This window comes from Panthera pardus, unplaced genomic scaffold (genome assembly GCF_024362965.1).
Source record: "Panthera pardus isolate Hobbes unplaced genomic scaffold, ASM2436296v1 HiC_scaffold_10, whole genome shotgun sequence".
Classification (NCBI taxonomy): Eukaryota; Metazoa; Chordata; class Mammalia; order Carnivora; family Felidae; genus Panthera; species Panthera pardus.
In genome coordinates, this window is record NW_026526655.1 from 12,019,980 (window position 1) to 12,038,860 (window position 18,881).

General features: G+C 41.5%; 1 protein-coding gene across 1 annotated transcript in view; it reads left to right on the forward strand.

Annotated features, from left to right (window-relative positions):
* The window catches only part of IRS1 (insulin receptor substrate 1), a 62,462-nt gene extending 51,501 nt beyond the window's left edge, over positions 1-10,961 (forward strand). The window contains 1 exon segment of the mRNA XM_019445748.2: positions 6,409-10,961. The gene's annotated coding sequence lies outside the window, so the exon portion shown is untranslated.
* Positions 10,962-18,881: the final 7,920 nt, after the last annotated feature.

Below are 18,881 nucleotides of genomic sequence, written 5' to 3' on the forward strand. Positions count from 1 at the left end.
AAGATTTTATTTTTAAGTAATCTCGAACCCATGACCCTGAGATCAAGAGTCACCCGCTGTACCCACTGAGCCAGCTGGCCACCCCTGGCAGAATACTTTTAATTGTTGCAAACCATATGTTGTTGTAGTCGTTTTAATCTGTCTTCTCCATAAATTTCCAACCCTCTCGAAAAGTCCCTGCCCTTTGTTTTTGGGGACAGGAGAGGTCCACAGTGCTGGCAGGATTCACCCCGTGGACCACAGCGGAGGCTCGAAGGCTGGATGGCCGGCTCCTGGGTCAGCCCCTCTCCTTTTCTTTTCATAATACACGTTGCCTTTCTTCACTGGTGGTCTCCTGAAGTCACCGGCCCTGCCAGAAGGTCTTTCGCTGGGACAAAAGGGGAACTGGAGCGAGGTGGCCTCTCACATGTTGGCAGCTTTCCCTGAATGGTCCTCCCTGGCAGCCCCGTGTGCTGGAAGGGCTGGCCAGCAACCTTGTTATCTTCCCCAGCTCTCGCCCATGTGACTTGCACCAGGAAAAAGTGCTATTTAAGCAGCTCCTTTAAAGCACTGGCCTGGCTGCTCAGTTACCCTTTGCCTTTTAAGACCGTGAAACCAAGTCTTTCCAGCTCCCTTCTGGCCTATTTTCAAAGATGTTTCCTTTCTTTAGCTTCTTGTCAACAGAAACTAGCAAACGTCTTGGTCTTTCCTCTAACTTGAGTTCTTTAGTTTAATCCTACCTTGATTTTTCCTTCCTCCTTTCTTTCTTTCTTTCTTTCTTTCTTTCTTTCTTTCTTTCTTTCTTTCTTTCTTTCTTTCTCTTATCTCTTTCTTTTCTTTCCTTCTTTCCTTCCTTCTTTCCTTCCTTCCTTCCTTCCTTCCTTCTTTCCTTCCTTCTGCCACTTAGGTCTGTCCTTCGCTAGAGTCCCAGCTTGCCCCCACACTTCCCAGCTGTACCTTGTAAAAAGCAGAGTGATTCTCCCTGTGTCCCAAACTTGAAACTCTCTGGAGTTAGCTTTTCTTTTATTTTACTTGGGTGATTATTACGGCTGATAATTCTGTTTCCTCCCTAAATGCTGACATCCAACCCTCGGTGGTAGAACCAAACTCTAAGCCAGGAAATGTCTTTAACAAGGGTTTCACAGTCCATCAAATGGATCAGCAGTCTCCTTTCTCCATCTGAGATTGAGTAGTGTGAAGGTTAAAATCTAGAGTACACATATACTCCCAGAACTATGAATCTATTTAATACTGATGTGTGTGTGTGTGTGTGTGTGTGTGTGTGTGTGTGTGTGTGTGTGTTAACTTACTGGCCTGTTTGCCAGAATCAGGTCTGCTTAAAGACAGAATACTTTGGCAGTGTTTTATAATGTACCTTACTAATAATATGTTAGCATTCTAGAAGACTCGATCTTCTCTAAATTAGTGGTACCGTGAATTATTGTGTCGGCATCAGTGAGGTGGCTGAAGAAATGGACTGCCGTCACAGTAGTGGTATGCAGTGGACTATAATTGTGTCAAATAAGAAGTCAACAGGCCAGGAGAGACAAGATTTAGAGAGATGTCACAGGCTCCATATTCGGCATTCTGCCAAGTACAAAGCTACCCACCATGCCCACCATTTCTCTCTCTATTCCCAGCTGAAGGGAACTGTCTTCTCCTCTGAGAGGAATCCTCCCCTCCTGTTCTTCTATATGCTTTGTCCCATTCCCATAAGGACTTGGGCTTTTGGACCCCAAAGCCAGGAAGCCAGAGGCTTTTCCTACTTTCAAACTCCCATCCCCCTCCCCATACACGATAAATTGGGAGGAAGGGAAAGGGATAGAATACCGAAAAGGTTTAAAAGTTGGTTAACATTTCAAATATCTTTTCATCACAGATTTTTTTTTTTAAGAATGGGGAAGATCGAAATATGATGAAAACATTATTTTCCAGTCCTACTTAAACAATTTTGACATTAAATGTAGAATTTTTTTTTTTTTTAATTTTTTTTTTTAATGTTTATTTATTTTTGAGACAGAGACAGAGCATGAACAGGGGAGGGGCAGAGAGAGAGGGAGACACAGAATCTGAAACAGACTCCAGGCTCTGAGCTGTCAGCACAGAGCCCGATGTGGGGCTCGAACTCACGGACCGTGAGATCATGACCTGAGCCGAAGTCGGACGCTTAACCGACCGAGCCACCCAGGCGCCCCTAAATGTAGAATTTTAAATGTTCAAGTCCTTTAAGCAAATAGTGAACTTAGAACCACAGCTGAATCATGGTTTTTACCTGGTTGACAAGATTTCAGGAAATGTTTATTCCTTCTTTACGTTTTTTGTGTTGTATAAATTTTCTATATTGTGATCGAGAATTTTTTTTTAAATCATAGCTGTAGTAGAAATTGCAAGGACTGCTTTAACCAGGTATTTAGAACAGTGTTGCAGTTGACTCAACAAACTGGAAGGAGGTTTCAAGGCCTTTGAATACAAGAGAAAACTTTTAGTCAATGGGTTGGACTAAAAATTGGTCGTTGGAAGGGTATGGATCCTTCATTGTACACATATCATATAGCCTGATGCTGTTTTCAGCTGCTTTACGGTGAAGGTTAATCAGGCTGAGTGTGAAAAGCAGCAGAAGCTTTATTTGTTTTTCAGCTTTGGTAGGCATAGTTTAAGTGGGTCGAGTCCAAAAGATGTAAATTCCTACTGGATGCAATAATGCAGTCATCCATAAGTCTCAAGCAGCATTGCTCAAGTGTTGACTTACTTGATAATGCTTTAAAAATTGCATTTTTCATTACTGGCAACAGGATTAGGTAGGTTTTATCTTACGACAAGACACACGGAAAGGTACCAGAGATGCTGATGTGGTGATGAAATTTTATCAAAATGTAATTTCCTGCTACTAAATCTCATGACAGGTGCATGGTATTTCTGAGTTCAGAAGTTATTCCCCAGTGATGTAACTAGACAGAAAATATCATAGGAACATCACCATTTGGTATTTGCCCAGCTCTTCTCCAAGGAAGTGTTTTTGCTTTTTGGTTTCCAGTTTATGGATGTTACAAATGACTTTTTGTATTTGTAAAACGTTGTTGCAATATTTGCCTCATACGGTTGGTGGGAGTCCCTTGGGGTTGTATATATAAAGTGTATTAAACATACCTATATCCCTGTCTTCCCTTTTAGTGCTGATTATAGTCTTTATCACTGACTTTTCATTTGTCACTAACAGATGTTTCTTGAATTGAATGAGTGCTGGAACCTACTGTGGGTATTGACTTTTTAAAAATATATTCCAAAAATGTATACTACATGTGTTTGTCTTCCTTCAAGAGACTTCCTTTATTGAGAATCAGCCCTTCCTGACTGCAGTTGCATAGAGGCGGGGATATAGGCAAGTGAACTTAAGCCCCAGGAACATACGCTGAGGTCTGTCTGTAATGTCCTCAGAGTTCATTTCCAATAAAACTCCTCAGAGCATTTGTGAACAGCTATGCTTTTGGAACTTTAGTTTTGGGGTTCTTTGGCTTTAGCTAATGCCTCACTGGGAACCATTACTCAGCTTGATCAGCCCCTGTGTTCACCCTATTTGGCTCCCAAAACTTTTTGGCTGTTTCGAAAGATCAAATGTGCCCTCAAAGGGCCAAGACTGGCTGCTATAGAGATCCTTCAAAAGAATATGCCCGAGGCTGAGAAGGCGGGTGCAAAAAAAAAAGAAATGGGAACTTGAGAAGGCATTCCAAAAATGCTTCTTCCAACAATGGCTGCCTGATTGGAATAAGTATGCAGACCCCAAGGTGGCTGGAATGAAGGACAGTTCTCACCCAGGCGTGCCTGTTAGAAATCTGTATCATTTACTCAGGAGCGAACTTTTCTGTGTGTCCATACAGACACAAAGACACACGTACACACACACACCCTTGAACAGAGATAAACAGATGTGAACTTCAGACTTTCCCTTTAAGTTTTTCCGGGCCTCTGTTGCCTGTTTATAGCCTCTGTCCCCATACTCACGGTCAGCAGACCCTCCCACTTTCCCCACTTGTTTTCACTTTCTCAGAGATCCCCAAGGTGATGGCACCAGAAGGGAGCATTGGTGGCTGAGACGTGTGCTGATCAGGATTTACGACAAAGGGCTTTGAAAAGTAGTGTGCTGAGACTTTAGAGGGAGAGTTTACGGTGCAGTTGACAGATCCTTTATTTCCTGCTCTTTGAACACACACGCATGCGGGAAGCTACAGGGAGGGTTTCGGAGTGGCCCCAAAGCAACAGATTTCAGCATCTGGCGAAGCCGGAGTGTTTTCCCTTTTCAGAGGGCCCCCGATCTCTGCCCCGCCGCATTCATGCAGGTTGGCACACGTGACTACAAAACTGGATACAGTGTGTTCCTGTGCTGAGCTGGTCATTCAACCCTTCTGGCCGAGAGCCAGGTATAAAATGAAAAGCATACCGCGTGCCCTCCGTTCCCACCACACACACACTCCCCTCCCCTTTTCTGTAAATGAGCAGTTTGTTTGTTTGTCTCAAGCCCTTTAGTACAGTGGGGCCTTCCCACTTCATCTTAGGCCCAGAGCTGTGAAGCTGCGTCTGGATACTCTGGTCAGAACGTTCGGATAGATTGCGGTGTGAGTGCAGGAGAACCTTGCAAGCCTATGGGAGATCTGGCGATGGTTCTCCGGGGTTTCTGAAGGGATGGGTTTTCCTGACACTTGTGGGAACCACACAGAGTAAGTCCTGTTTCTCTGGCGACGAGAGGGATAGGCCTGGAGCGCTCTCTTGTTTTCCCATTGGTGTCTCCATGTCACGTCTTTATTTGTCTAGAGAAAAATAGGCTGTTTGCCTGCCATTTAGGGGTGGGGTTAATATTTCGAAATAAACAGAAATCTCCTCATCGAGCTAGAGTCTCCGTTTAGTACATTTCGACTTACCTGAAAGCCATTAGGTAAATAGGGAAGGCTCACGGGTCCCGGCCATACTCTCCTTCGAGAGAAGAGAGCGAGAAACAGTTCTATCGGTCAACATATACACTGGACGAATTGTAGAACCTGTTCTGTCCTTTCCTTGCCACGGATATGGATTATTACAACTACCACATCTTGATTTATCATGAAGCATGTGTTTGTTGTCCCTATACTTAAAGGTGTCTTGGGGTTTCCTTCAGAGTTCTTCATCGACCCAACCTACATTTGCAGGTTTACTTCCTTGACCCCTTTCCACATACCTGGTGAGGCAACACGACTATATTCTTCCCTTGGCCTTTCCGCGGCCGCACTCTCTTCCCCAGACCTTGTTTTATCGTGTGCTCACGGTGGGAACTGTGCTTTTTCCCTTGCATTCGTTCCACTCATATTTAGTGAGTACTTACTGTGTGCCAGCCCTTGTGTTGAGCTCCGGAGAGGCAACCCCAAAGCAGATAGATAGGATCGCATTTCCACATCCCCAGACTATCCCTTTCCTTCCAGACCAAGCCATATGTGTCAGTGGATTACTTCCTTTCTGTTCCCAGTTAGAAGTATTCTTTCCGTGCAGCGAGAGCTTTTTTCCTGTGCATTTACCAGGGGATTTACCTCCTTCCTGTGCATTTACCAGGGGATTTACCTCCTTCCTCTTTTGTGTGGTGCCATATACTACTGAAGACATTCTGTAAATATTGGTATTTATAAATAACCGTGGAATGCATAAAGAATGTGGCCCTCAGAAGGACTGTCTAATGCTAACACTTGAGAGCGAAGGAGGGTTCATAACGTTGAAAAAAGTGTCTCCTCTCTGGAAGGGAATGGATAATGCCCCATGAGGTCTGCCTTCTTGAATTGCATGGAAGAAATGTGCTTCTTGCAGAGTAACATTTCTATTAGATCTAAATCAGAATCCCTTCCCTTTTTAATTTAATGATTAACTGGGTCTGTTTCACCTGGGTCTCCTTTCGCATCTGAAATTTTCATCTCATGTCAAACAATGGCACATTAAAAACTTGACTTCGGATTTTGTAACGTTAGGCCCTCCGGCTTCAAATTCTAAAATCTACACTTGACTTTTAACCAAAAGAAGATGAAGTGTGGCCTGGCTGGACTCTGCCTACCATATTTTATAGTAGTTTTACACAATAACTGTAATTCACATTTTTGTTCTGATCCTAAGAACATCCAAGTATTTTGTGTTTTTGTGTTGTTAAACTCTGAAACCTCCAAATCAGATCGATTTGTTTACTGACTTAATATTGACTGTTTTGAGTTTGTATTTGCTTTAGACTCTTGCATTTTGAAAGGGGGAAAAAAAAAAAGTTAAATACAGTCTGTTGATTTTATTTAAGTACACAGTACTGTTTGTGCCCGTAACTTCGGCTTATCTGGTTCTGCCTCCTTTTTAAAGAAAAACCCTTAGAAAATGATGGAATATGAGGTTTGAGATGCCTTTGCTGACGACTCTTTTTGTTTTTCTTTTCAGAATGAAGACCTGAATGACCTCAGCAAACCTTCCCTTAACTCATGGGTACCCAGACTCTGAATATTTCCTGATTCACAACCAGGACCTCACATCTTCCTCCTCAGTAGATGGTACGATGCATCCGTTTCCGTTTGTTTACTTTCTGCAATCCTCAGGAGTTCCTTGACTGAACTGCACGTACTATATTGTGCCAAGCACAAAAGCACTGTGACACCAGAATAATGAGTCTGCATTAAGTTCATCTTCAACCTTAAGGACTCAGCTGGCCACGTGAGCTGATGTGATCACCTCCATGCCACGAGAGAAGGGGTTTACTCTCACTGCATTTACAAGATACATTTCATCTGCTGCTCAAACTGCGTATGACAAAGCATCATTGTAAATTATCTCACACAAAACTGTTCGCTTTGGGTGGAGAGAGTATTAAATATTTCACATAGGTTTTGATTTATATGTGTAATTTTTTTAATTAAAATGTAACTTTTCTTACAGCACATCTTTTTTTTTGGATGTGGAACTGAGGTATACAATGTTCTGTTGTAAAGAGTGGAGCAAATACTTAAGACGAGGCTAACAAGAGTAGAATAGGGTACGATCCTTGTTTTCAGATTGTAATTCAGAAAAATAATATAATAAGAATCATAGTACCATTAGATGGTTCTCAATTGTATAGTTCTATTTGCTGATACTATCTCTTGTAATATAGCCCTGATGTTGAGCTGAGATCCTTACAAGAATTGACCTTAATTTTGTATTTTTCCTGTAAGGCAATAGGCCATGTTAATTAAACTGAAGAAGGATATATTCTACTGGGTATTTTCAAGTGTCAGCTTAAAATTGGCAATTGGATGGAAGTAAAATCACAAGGAAAAGAAATCAAAGACTTCCATTGTATATACTGTAAAGAGGAGGAGACTTGGGTGATTCCTTTAAATCAAAAGCTCTCTTTGGAATGAACAATGTGGGTGTTTGTAAATTCTGGAAATTTCTTTCTATTCATAATAAACTAGAGACTGTTGATCTTTTCTTCTCCCCCTCCCCCCACTTCTGTAAGCTTCCTGCTCCATTGCTACCATTTTTTTTTTCTGTGCACACATTAGGATCTTTTATTTCCTGCATTGTCTCGGGAAAGATGGTAAGACAAGTGAGTACTTGTCTTTCATTTCTAACCAGAAATTAAAACTCCAGAAAAATGTTTTTTATCATGACCAGGGCTACATGTCACTTTCCATAAGACCCTTATCTCCTGTTTTCTGAGAACATCCCGTGCCACATTATTTAATTGAATGTAATTTGGCCCATTTGCCCTGGTGGGTACTGGCCTTTTGGTGTTTAGTTAATAAAACCCAGTGTACAGAGAGCATGTCAATGCCTAATGACCAGCTACTGAAACATCTAGCCAGCAGTGAAGAGGTTAATCCTCCTCTTATTTGGAAAGTACACACATCTTGGAATTTTTCCTTATGAAAAAGAAAAGGCAGTGGACATAACTTCGAGCTATTGCCTACAGTGTTTTTAATCTTTTTTTGCCAGGGAACTTCCTAAAGGTTAAGTGAACTAATGCCGATGTCAGGCTCTTCGGAGGCCGTGTAAACTCTCTATCAGAAATTCCCAGCCCTGCTGTTGAGAAAGAGCAACATTTTATTTCTCCCATGGGTTGAGCTCCCTGGGTGGGGGAAGGGCGACCCGGAAGGGGCCAGGGTTGGGGCCAGTGCAGTGGCCGCTGCCCCTCGTCAACTGGTCGGGGGACCACTCAAAAGGGAGTGGACATAAATGGAATTCCTCACGCTGGCAAGGCCTGCGTTCTGTTAACTCAGCCGGATAGCATGTACCTCACAGATTGTTGTACAGTGTTCATTGTGGCAGATTCCAATCATTTGCATGCTCATCAATTTCTAAGATGGATAGGTCTGTGGTCGTAAGAATCCATTGTTTTCAAGGAACTTGCTGAATTACATCATTTCCTATGAGGAGAGGACACTACCGATTTTAAAAATCTGATACGAAATTTTTTTTTTACACTTTTATAAAAAAGACTTTCTTTGTCAAACTAACTTAAATGTTTCAAGTATTCTGACTCATACTCTTGCTAGTGTAGGAAGAAAGCAAGCTGTCCTGCTGTCTTCTACTGGGGACATAGGTAGTTAAAGAGAAATCAATGAACAAAGTCAGCCCCAACCACTTTTCCTGTGAAGCTGGTTCTTATTTCTCAAGGAAGCTAAGTTTTGACTATGTATTGCCAAGATACCTCTGCGTGTGGAGTATCGACATCTTTTGGGTGAGAACAGAAATGAACAGACTGGAAAAGCCATCTCTTGGTTAATTTCTCTGATGCTTTGTTGAGTCACGTAGCATAAAGTTAGAAAATCTTATAGAAGCTGCTTCTAGGGGTCCCTGAGCTGGGTCTGGTGGTGGTATCCAACCTCATCAATTTAAAACTGGAAGTTGCTGGTATTTAAGGCAAAAACTCATGCTCTGACTACAGAGGGGTTGACCTTGAGCAACATCAGCTGCTAAATCCCTGTGTTCAGTTCCTATTGAGAGCTGGCTTTTATCCATTTCCAAGTATTTGTAGGCCAGCCAAGGAATTACATTAATGGGGCTTCTAGTGGCCTCTGGTTAACCTATAAGTTAGTGGCTTTTCCTCATGAGACCAACCTTTTATAGTGTTCTTTCTTAGAGACCTAGGCAGAGTTTTAAAATTCTCCTTTGTAGAAAGAACAAATGTATTTCATGACTTTGAGAATATCTTCATTCTGGGGAAAAAAAAAATCCTAGAACCAGCTAGAAGTGAAGAGAATCCATTAATGATCAACCACCTGAGTCAATAATGACAATTCAGTACCGATGTTACATTTGTGGCTATTTCTCGCTAACTTTCAAAGGTCAGGGACTTTCTTAACTAATCTAGGTTGACTGCAAAAGTGGGTTTACTGAACACCATCTAGCCAAAAGTAGAGATTTTTAACCTTTTTTCCTCTGTTGTCTCCTAACTTGATTTTGGGACATTTAACATATTAAGAAACAATTTTACTGTCCTGTAAGAAACAGCATTTTACAACACTGAAGCCCGTTTTGTTCGATCTCGCATCCTGAATGCAATACACCATGTAGTTGAAAACTTTAATTTTGTTTACTGCAGGTGGTTTAAAAATGGGAGGGGAGCTCATCGTCCACTGACAGTAGAGCCATGAAAAATGGGAGAGATGTGAAATGCTCTGAGTGCTTTGGCAGAACTCTGTGGGTCAGTCCATCACACAAAGAGGTGCTGAAACCAGAGACACTGTGGGAAGTAAGACCTTGATTGGGGAGATCAGGAGGACCCCTTGGGAGGAATATGGAGATGGATGGAAGCCACATATGAAATTGCTGCTTTGTAATGACTTGACAGGGGAGTTAGTGTTCCCAGGACATCGTGTGTGTTAGGTGGAGGTAACGCTGCATTCATAGAGGCTGCTGAAAAAGTTGAGAGGAAGAAGGATGCATTTCTTGGGATGTGAGGAAATCTGGCCTCACCAATACTGAGAGAAAGACATCCACTCTGGAAAGCAAAACAGCCTTCCTGTAGTCAGAACATCGAGGGTTAGACACCGGTGCCTTTGATCATTTCCAAAACCAAGCCATAGAAGATCTTGGAGGTCCTACCTAGTGTAGCTCTGTATGTCCATGTCTCCTACACCTGGGTAGAGAAAGCATGGGTCGGATGGCATGTTGGGTTTCCCACTTCTTGTAACCAGAGCATCTAGTTCGATGTGGTGAAGAGGTAGAAAGATAGTGAAGGTGTTTGACCCCATTCTTAAGGAATGTATCAGTAATGGAAAGCTTATAATTAGTTAATAAGATTAGAAAATGACTCAGCTGGAGAGTTGCCTTCCTTTCATTGTTGACGACTTGGCATTTGTGATGTATACACCAAGAGCTCTGGTGTTTTCAACCCTTGCCATTCACCTGGCATTTAAATCTCTCCTTGCTTCTGTTGTTAATTTCCCTGGTGTGAACCAGTCTGCCACATAATAGGACAAATTCAGTAAACAGGAAAACTTGTCTGTGTTTGTATAGACCTCTTGAGTGCTGTTTTGTGTTTGTTTTTGTTTGTTTTTGTTTGTTTGTCTTAGAACTTTGCTATTTGGCTTAAGAATGTAGTTCCCAGGACAATTTTCCTTACAAAGTTCTTTCATTACACCTCTTGGCTGCAGGGTGGGCCAAATTAAATACATATATATATTTTTTTCATTTAATGTATGTGCAGTTTGGTTTATCATCTTAAGATGGTGGTGCTGTCCATGGTGCTACTTCATCCGTGTACAAAAGGACCAATGCATGGTCTGTATTGCTACCAAAACATTTACTGTATATATGTGTATAACATATGTATTATGTATATATGTAATGGGTACCAGGCCAGGTATATATTTTTATTTAGAAGTGTTTCACTTTTCCTAGTTTTCTTTATAGTGTTATGCTTATTTTCGGTCCCCCCTTCCCCCCGATTTTGTCTGGTACTTAGAACTGTAGTGTCTTCATTGTTAATTAAAGAAAATTGTCTAAATGAATTCACGGATGTGAATGCTAGTGATCCTTAATGTTTTTGGTTATGGGATGTGAAACAAAACTGCCAATTAAAAGAGTTGCTGGGGCATTTGGGTAAGAGCAGCATACACCATTTAACATACTTTAATAAATGATTTTGGAACAGATAGGTTTGCTTCACACTGTCCCTCGTCAGTTGGCTTTCAGTGGCCAAGAGCATAAAGAAAAAGACCCTGGAAAGATTTTAAGCTGCTTTTGTTGTTGGTGGTAAAATGGGAAGAGGGAAGCAAAAATCCATTCTCCTTGGGATGGAAAGATAGACGTTCTGTTGATAGGCACTGGAACAGCCTTGTCAAAACTTTCAGTGTGCACATGGATCCCCCAAGAGGTTGTTCAAATGCAGATTGTCATTGATGGGTTATGGGGACGGGGCCAGAGATGCACTGGTGACACATTGCCGTCATCTGGATAGCTTTTAAAAAACATCAATGGCCAGACCCACTCCAAAGATGGCTGATTCTTTGGAATGGGGTCTGGGCATCAGCCGTGGTTACTGCCACCACTTTTTACACTGTATAGGACACTAGTACAGGGAAAGTATCTGATTGCTAAAGTCACTTAGAAATGCTGATTCCCTGGAGCTGTGTAGGAACGTGTGTTTAAACAGGTGACTCATGGTGGGCGAGTGAGAAATCCTGATTTCTGTGCAAGTGGAACCTTTTGGATTGTTTCACCACTAGAAAAGATAGGACACCAATGACTTTTGCAAATAAGAAAGCATGTTGCCAATATAGAAGCAGCCAACTCCTCTACCTTCTCCCAAATTGAGCTTTCTTGCTTAAGCAATTTATTTTTTTAATGTTTATTTTTTGAGAGAGAGACAGAGACAGAGACAAAGACAGAGTGTGAGCAGGAGACAGGCAGAGAGAGAGACACACACAAAATCTGAAGCAGGCTGTGGGCTCTGAGCTGTCAATACACAGCCTGACATGAGGCTCAAACCCATGAACCCATGAGATCGTGACCTGAACTGAAGTTGGATGCTTAACTGACTGAGCCACCCAGGTACTCCTAACTTAAGCAATTTAAATAGGTGATTGTTGTGTCTTACATTGTTAGAGCAGACTCAAGATTAACTTAAAAAATGTTTTTTTTAATGAGGCTGATACTCCACTGAGAGTAAAAAGCCTGAGTTTTCTTATTTGGTGCAACAGGCTAGCACGCTCTTCCCTCTGCCTACATTGTAAATGGTATCCTCATTGCTAAGAAGCAGCACAGAACATGATTGAATAAATGCTTGACGTCATTAGTTCATCTTTGCTTTACATTAACTTTGTCCATTTATTTTCAAAAGAAAAACAATGACAGCAACTGACTTTGCCCTCCCTGTAGTATTACACACCAAACATCACTCTAGCCCCTATTGAAATTATATATGAACATCACTAATTAGGAGTAATTTGAGGGAAGTCTAGTTGGAATGAATTGATGGTGCCATTTATAGCCTAACTGTCTTATTGCCTTTTACAATACACAGAAATAAACCAGAGCACGTAAAAGGTGGATGAAAGGACTTGGAGCATTAATAATCGAGTATCTGGTATTATCTCTCTGAAGCGACATTACTCTGCATTCATTCTAGGTTAGGTACCGGGAAGTTACATCAATTGTCTCACCTCATCTTTCCAGCAACCCAGAGGTAGGTATTATCCGTATTCTTGTTTCCCAGATGTGGAAGCAGAGGCGAGAAGGGGCACATGTGTGTCACTGGCTAGGATGCTTCAGAACAGCCCCTGCAGTGAGGGTGACTTGATGGCCAAGTGTGTATTCTCATCAACGCCACTGCAAGTCTTTGGTTTCTAAGTACTTAAACAAAACTTAAGTTCTGCACATGAAAAACATTTATCGCTCCAGCTGCCTTGTGTTACAAATTTGCTGAGCAAGTGTGATCTCATAGGAGCTTGAAAGTGAAGCTCTATTCATCTTAATAACTTTCACCCTAGAAAGTAACAGGGCCTTATTAGGTTTGTTTCCATTCTTTACCTTTGTGTCTAGCTTCGTTTATTTGTGTCAAAAGTCTTTTTTTCTGGTTCCCTCTTGTTTTTCTCAATAGGTATGCCCCTTTGCAAAAGCAGCAGAATAGAAATATTTGGCTTTATTTTAGGAATGAACATGGGCAGCAGGTGAAATGTGAAAGCCGCATAAAATCCAAACCACTGTGTTTTTGGGCATTAGGTTTTACATATTACCTCTGTAAATAGAGGTAAATCAGAACTTCTTAGGTTCTCTCTTACGGATTATCAATGATCAGATAAATGACAGAGATTAGCCAGAGGAAAAATATGAGCAGGTGGATGCCTGAGTCTCAACGAGTTGAAGAACAAGGCCTCACGGAAGTGAAAGTATGGTGGAAACTCCTCCAATACAGGAATTCCCTCTCTGCTATACCCTGCAGGGGAGGAAAGAGTTTTCATTGACTCTTAAGGTTCCTGGCTTGGTCTGAAAATTAAACTGACAAAGACAGATTGACAGGAGGAGAGCACACAAATTTATTCAGTATAAATTTTGCATAACACGGGAGCTTTCCTAAGGAAACAAAGACCCAAAGAAACAGCTAGATGGGGATGTTTAGGCTTGGTTTGATGAAAAGTGGGCAATTGTGGAGGAGGAAGGTGAAAGGTTAAGGAGTATGAGGTTATGGTAGTAAACAGGGAAACAGCAAGGCCTGCTTGTTCAGATTCTTTCCAGACACCCCTTTGTCTTTGGAGAGAAGTATGCTTTTTTCCTGTGGGTATAGGGCAGGCACCACTCACGTGAGCATGTTATGACCTGTTCCAGGGGAGAAGGTCAGAGTGATCTTCCTGCTTCTGCTGTTTTCTTAAACTCCTTCAGTTTACAATATTTAATATGCTAAGGTGTTGTATTTTGAATTTTTTTTAATGTTTATTTATTTTTGAGACAGAGAGAGACAGAGCATGAACGGGGGAGGGGCAGAGAGAGAGGGAGACACAGAATTGGAAGCAGGCTCCAGGCTCTGAGCCATCAGCCCAGAGCCCGACACGGGGCTCGAACTCACGTACTGCGAGATCGTGACCTGAGCTGAAGTCGGACGCCCAACCAACTGAGCCACCCAGGCGCCCCAAGTTGCTGTACTTTGAACCCCACCAGTCCACAGTGCTTCTCAAAGCTTGGACTACACACAAACTACAGAGTTTCCTGAAGAGCTTTTACCAAATAGATTTTAACAAAGACTTCATGACACTGTATTAGTAATCAGTTGTTTCCCCAAAACACACATCTCTCCAGGGTTATTTTACACCCTGACCTTAAAGGAATGTGTTGTTGGTGCTTGATAAGCATTATCCTTTCTGCTCTGTCCTACATGTATATCGCCCCAAATCTCAAGCATCATGTTCTTAGTTGTAAATGGGAGAGAAGGAACGATATTGTTGGAGATCCTCACTGCTTCTGGAAAACAAAAGAAAAAATAAAAAACAGTCTCTAAAGTAGAAATTAATTTCAACTTACATAGGGATTAGCATAAAAATAAAGGAATTAGGTAAATTTTTACTTACAGTGTTATACAGCATTCTTCTGATTCTATAAAACAAAATCACAAACAAAAACCAAAATATCCCCAAATATTAAGAAGTGGTATGTCTGATGGCATTATAGATGATTTTAATTCTAGCTTTTCTATTTTTCTGTGTTTACAATGATCCTGTCTTATTTCCATAATGTTAAACAAAGCAAAATATTATTTTAAAAAAGCACAAAGGGGGTTGGGTGGGAATCTCAGTGAATCCCACATGTCAATATTACCATACATCACACCATGCCATGATCAATCAGTCAGAGGTCAGACAGCTATGGCTTGTGAGCCAAATCCAGCCAGCTGCCTGTTTTTGTAAATAAAGTATTATTGGAATGTAGCCATGCTCATTCATTTATTTATTGCCTCTAACACTGTAACAGCAGAGTTGAGTAGTTGGGACAAAGACCAAATGGCCCCCAAATAAAATATTATCTGGGCTATATAGAAAATGTTTGCTGATCCCTGTAACTGATGTTTTTCAAGAGTCATATTTGGGATGAAGCAACGTTTTGTGCCCTGGGCTTCTGAAATTCTCCCCAGTGTGCTGAAAAAGTGTCAAGAAGCTCTGAGGCCACCACTATATTGCTGTTGGACAGAGTTTATGATCATATTATCAGAGCTTCTTAGTCCTTGTACAGTTGATCACTGAAGTGCTAAAAGGACTTCTTTAAATGTCACTTACACTGAAATACTTATTTATAGTTAGGCATGTACAGCTGAATTAGGGTAAATCTGGGATGATACCTTCTTCTTGGTGCCTCAGTATTTCTAGATTAACAGCCAACCTCCCCCACAAAAGGTAGAAACAAATTAAAAGTTTGTCCTTTTCAAAGGGGGCTGCGTTTCCTCAAGAATTCCAAGGGGAGTTCAAAGTAGTTTGTGGTATCCAGAACAGCAGGACCTCAACCAATCAGAGAGACAATAAACAGGCATCCTTTTCCAATCTCCTTTTCTAACTTGTCATCAACTGTCATGCTGAGAATGGAAACCAGGGCCAAGAGCATGAATTCCAGTCAGGAAGATAATACCTGGAAACCTACGAGACAAAGAGAAAATATTTGAGAATTGCTGGATTAAAAAAGAAGAACCATTGTCATCAATTGAGTCATTAGCTAGGAAGGCAATTGCTTGGTACTTTTTAACATTGTTATAGAGTCCCAATATTTATTCACCCACAATATTATCGAGGAACTATTATGTCTTATATGTAAGAGATACCCTCATAATAACCCAGCTCTTGTCCCCTTGGAGCTGTCATTGGAGGTACTCTCAAATCTGGACCACTTGTTTTATGTACAAAGAAACTGTATTTCAGTCCCACCCTCACTGAATGTGACTTTATTTTAGAAGTTGAATTAATGGGGTGCCTGGGTGGCTCAGTCAGTTGAGCATCCCACTCTTGATTTCAGCTCAGGTCATGATCCCAGAGTCTTGATATGGAGCCCCATGATGGGCTTGGAGCCTGCTTGAGATTCTTTCTCTCTCTCTCTTTCTCTCTCTCTCTCCTTCTGCCCCTCTCCCCTTCTCATGTTCTCTCTCCCTCTCTAAAATAAAATAAAATAAAATAAAATAAAATAAAATAAAATAAATTGAATTTATATCAGTTGATTAAATGGATTCCTTAACACCCCCCTCCCAGCGAGTGTTTGGGGTTCTTTCAAGGGCCCGGTGTGCAGTGAAGCTGGTGCACAGATTTGAGAAGTCATGTCCTAGATGGTTGCTGATGTTGACCTGGATAGCCGGTTAGGTGGAAAGTGGGAGATAGGTACAGCACTGAAATGGAGCAGTGGTGAGGACCAGAAAGCTGGCATGAGGAGAGTGAGAGCAAGGAGGTGGGGAAAGCCTCCCACAGCCATCTTTCAAAAAAACCAGAACGCATCATAGAATCACAAATCGTAGCTGTGGAGCCGAGTCCTTTATCTGTCATCAGGAGCAACTCCTTATACTCAACTAATGTGAAGAAACTAAGGTCCCCAGACAGCAGCCCATCAATTCGCAACTTTCCCCTGGATCAAATATGGTGAAAATCCAAGCAACACCCCCAGCTCACCTTTAGTGGCATTTTTGCTACATGTCTGAGGCTGGTCATGGATCAGCTCATGTGCCCATGTAACCCTTCATCCCAAAGGTTTTGTAGATATTATATAAAACACCATTTTACAGAGGAAAAAAAAATCAAGGTCTAGAAAAAGAACTTGCCTAGGGTCACTCAGTGGGTACAGGTAGAGCTAGAATCCCAGCTGAGCCCAGTTAACTCCAGAGCTTTGTTTTGGAGTTTCAATAATTGAAAGCCATGGAAACAACAACAAAAATCCACGTTCTTTGAAATCCTCGTATACATTTATGACCCTCGGTTGTCAGAAAATATGGAAAGTTCTCGATTTACAGTTTCAATTCTCCAGACACAACCTATTCCCTCTCCTCCACACCCCCCCCCCATTAAGTCCAACTTTCTCTAGTGCTTTTGAGGGTTTCCAGTTAAGTCAAGATGAAAGTGTTCCTCAGCTTCTTGAAACTCAATTCTTAATTAAGCGATTTTCCTCACCAGGTTAATGCAGCTTCTAATTTGCTTGTCACAGAAGATGGCAGACAAATGCACACACACATGCATACCACACCACTCATGCATGTGCGTGCACACACACACACACAGGCCCCACACACAAACACAATTCAAGGAGGAAATGTTAATGAGGCATCTCAAACAGCCAACTTATTTTTTATATCAGCAGCATGTTTCTAGGTTAAATTCAAGTTGTCCATTTAATTTTACATCCCCCTGTCATCTCCACCACACAGCAACTATTCCATTTAGCAGGGTCCCATGCCCCATATGTGAAAAAAAAAATGTAGACCTCTGAATCTGGTTTACTTCATCTGTTGAAAAATAAAATGAGTTGGTCTGAGCTAAACAAACTTCTTCCTGAACAGAGTAACTCTACCATTTGTGTTTGCTGAAATGTTTGACAGATGGGAATCTGATGGAGGTGGGGGTGGAATTTCTTTTAATGGCTGTGTGAATACTTCAAATCTTGTCTTTGCCTCGCCACTACCTGTGTGACTTTGGGCAAAGCACTTCTCTCTGGCTCTCCACTTCTTTGTTTATAAAATATGAGGGCTACCTAATTGTAACCTGGGTTTCAGGAATCCGTCAACACTAAAATCTGGTGCAATGTTTTTCATGTGGATGGCTGTGTGCATTCTTTTCCTCCTGGGGAGAAGGGACTGTGATTTCTACCGGATTCACCAAAGATCCAAAGCAAAGAGATGGTTTCTTGAAATCACAGAATTTTGCAATTGGTAGGATGCTCTAGCAATTTGTATAGAATTAGGGACTGGCAAAAATATTAGACCAGCACAAATTTCCCCTAGTGCTTTCTCCCCTCGACTCTACACATTGGTTGAAGTTGGATACCTACCACCCCCTTTGCCAAATGTTTTCTTGGGGGCCCAGGTTCCTGGAGTGGAGAAAACACATCTGATAAACTATTTTTCCCACAGGTATATGAAATTAATGTATTAGCCCTCAGAGAATTTGGCTCAAAAAAGAAAACATATCCAGAAGGAAAAGAACACTTTGGCAAAAAGGAATTAATTGCTAATGGTGGTATTTTAGGTAACCATGTGGGGAGATGTTTAATAAGGGGTGTTTAGTTTAGTTGAATCAGATTTCATACTTTATAGGCACTGAGCCTCGGAAAGGAGTACGATGAGGTAATCCCCTTCTCTTACATGTTATTAAAATAAAACTTTACTTTGGCAATGACATAATCCATGCATGTTTGCTAATGATAACCTTAATTTCTAGATTTTTTGAATAAGTTTAATTTGGGGTAAGTTCACCAAAGTTAAACTTTTTGGGGTGAAAGGAGGGTCTTTGCCTGGCTGGTGCTCTCAAGCCTTTCCTGGGCTCAACCCCCTTGTCTTCACGTCTCTGAGGTCATTCTGGTAGGTGACCACCTACACCAGCCATTTGTGAAGTTGGCTGTGACTCACTTAACGATGAACTTTGTTTACTTGTTGGCAGGGAAAGAACTGAAGCAGGAAAAGAATGAAAGAATTTCCTTCTGGCAGACAAACAATTCCTACTTGTTGCTACTAACAGGAAATCTATTTTTATTCTTCCGTGCCCCAGCAATGGAGTTGATCTTCATGACACAAAGAAACCCTCAGCCAAAAAATTTAGAAAGAGCATTTCTCTTTGGAACTTACCAACTCCCAACATCTTCTCTAGGAAACCACACTATAGTACTTCAAGTATGAAGATGATGCTCCCTGTGCATGTTCCATAAAAATGTTGAGCCCCAGTGAAAACAACCTACAATCAAAGATTTTCAACACAGATGAC